This window comes from Mus caroli, chromosome 7 (genome assembly GCF_900094665.2).
Source record: "Mus caroli chromosome 7, CAROLI_EIJ_v1.1, whole genome shotgun sequence".
Lineage (NCBI taxonomy): Eukaryota > Metazoa > Chordata > Mammalia > Rodentia > Muridae > Mus > Mus caroli.
In genome coordinates, this window is record NC_034576.1 from 34332722 (window position 1) to 34335242 (window position 2521).

Genomic DNA, 2521 nt, shown 5'->3' on the forward strand with positions numbered 1-2521 from the left:
GAAAAAAAAAAAAAAAACCAAATGGTGCTCCCTTTCAGTAAGAACAAAGTTGAATACCAAAAGGCACAATGTTTGCTCTCACTGCTAAATTGCTACAGAGTGAGTTCCAGGACAGTGAAGGTTATACAGAGAAACCCTGTCTCAAAAAAAAAAAAAAAAAAGATCCAATCCAATGTAGTTGCATCTTGACTTAAGATGGCATTGCATCCTGTAGCTCACTATATAGACCAGGCTGGCCTCAAGCTCACAGAGATCCATTTGCCTCTGCCTCCTGAGTGTGAGGTTAAAAGGTGTGACCTCTATGCCCAGCCTGGTGGACCTGTTATAAGTTGAAAAGTATCTGCCCTGGGTCTTCGAAACATTCCCGTGTCAGGAACCTAATACCTGTGTGAATGGTATTTGAGGGTGAGACTTCGGAATGTTACTGGGGTTACATGAGAACAATTCTCCACGATAGGAAGAAAGACCAGAGCCTTTGTCCTAGACTTGCTTTCTCCTAGCATGTGATATCCTCTGCCATGTTATGGTGGACCAAGAAAGCCCTCATCACATGCTAATCAGAGGTTGACCCTGTACTCTGTATTCCCAAGACTCCAAAACTGGGAGCTAAACCAAAATGTTTGCTTGGTAGCTTTGGTGATAGGGTCCCCCTGGGCTCCCCAGGCTGGCCTTGCTTCAGCCCCTCACACAGCTGAAATCACAGGAGTATAGTACTGCCTAGGTACTACACCCAGCTTAAACTTTGTAAAGTCTTTTAAGTTCTAAATGACCCAATCTCTGGTCTTTTTTTGACATAGTGGTACAAACTAGACAGAGTGGAGAATTCCCCGAGTACATCTGCAGTGCCAGTCATCAGAGCCTGAGAACCCAGAGCGGTGGAGAACATCAATTCTCTCTTTGTGATCCCGGGGCTGCCCAGGAGCTCTGATTTGCTGCAGCTGTCCATTGCCCATCATCACAAATGCCACACGCTTGAGACAAGAGCCACATCGAAAAATGTGAAGTTTGACTTCTATTGAATGCATTTCCCTTTCCCAACACCATAAAGAAAAACAACAACAGCAAAAGTGCATCAAGTTGTCGATCTGGGACTGTGTATACTTGCTGAGCTCCTGAGGCTAACCGGGGCCCTTCTGGCCCACTTTGCATAGAAACTCCCAGGAGAGGCTTCCAACCCTGCTGGTAATGGGAAAGCTGCACCCTCACCAGTCTGTGTTAGTTTTACTCAGGGTTACTGTTACTGTGCTAAAACACCATGACCAAAGCAACTTGGGGAGGAAAGGGTTTATTTGGTCCATACTTCCACACCACTGTTCATCACCAAAGGAAGGCAAGACAAGAATGCAAAAAGGGAAGGGACCTGGAGGCAGGAGCTGATGCAGAAGCCATGGAGGGGTGCTGCTTACTGGCTTGCTCAATAGGTTGCTCAGCCTGCTTTCTTTCTAGACCCCCAGGACCACCAGCCCAGGGATGGCACCACCTACAATGGGCTGAGCCCTCCCCTATCAGTCACTAATTAAGAATGTGCCCAGCAGGCTTGCCCACGGCTAGGTCTTCTGGAGGCATTTTCTCAATTGAGGTTCCCTCCCCTTTGATGACTCCAGCTTGTGTCAAATTGACATCAAACTAGCCATTCCGTGATGGAAGCACCCCAGGGCATCCACAGGACCCAGGCTCAAAGCCTGCTGTATGGAGGGGGAAAAGAGCTAGCACCTGGCTCTGGGAAGGTCTTGATATGGGACAGAGGGAAGATGTCCTGCTGGGGTGGGATCCAGCAGAAGGTACATTCAGAGGTTGTCAGTATATAGAAGTCCTCAAAGGCTCCAGATGTCAGCTTTTCCTGAATGGGCTGGGAACCCAGAAAGTCCTTGAGAAAAGAAACTACAGGGTGAATCTTTGTGTCTCACCTCTGCATGAGAAAGCAAGGGGCTGGAAGAGAGACAGAGTGGCCTAGTTCACAGGCTGGCTGTCCACGGACCAACGGGCAGCAGAGCTATCACAGGCTGGGAGTCTGGCCGGTCCCCAGCATGCAGCTTGAGTGTGGGCCTTTGGGTCAGCCCCAAGGACTCCAGCTGTGACGGCCTGTGGCATTTCCCAGAGATTCAGTCTAGGGTTCCTGACAGAGGGTGACTAAGGCCCTATTTAGGAGCAGCCGCCCCCACACCCGGAAAGAATGGCAGGCGGACACTTGAATAGCACTGGGGCCACTTCCTAGTTTCATCTTGTCTTTGCTGGGAGCATGACTCCTGCCCAAGTCGGCTGGCTCATCAGCCTCTGAGGGGTCCAGAGCTGGAGCTGGAGGTTAGGATTTGCAGGGTCCCAGCAGAGCCAATTTAGGCAGGATGTCTAAGGTAGACATTGCATGGAAGTCTCCAGAGAGGAGGTATCTGTTATGCTGTCCTTTCTAATGGATCTCTAGGTTATGACTCCAGTGGCTTCTACCTTGGCAACCACTGATGTTTTTCAGGCAGGAAAGCCTAGTGAGCAGTGGCCAGTGCTCACAGTTCTCTCTCTCTCAATC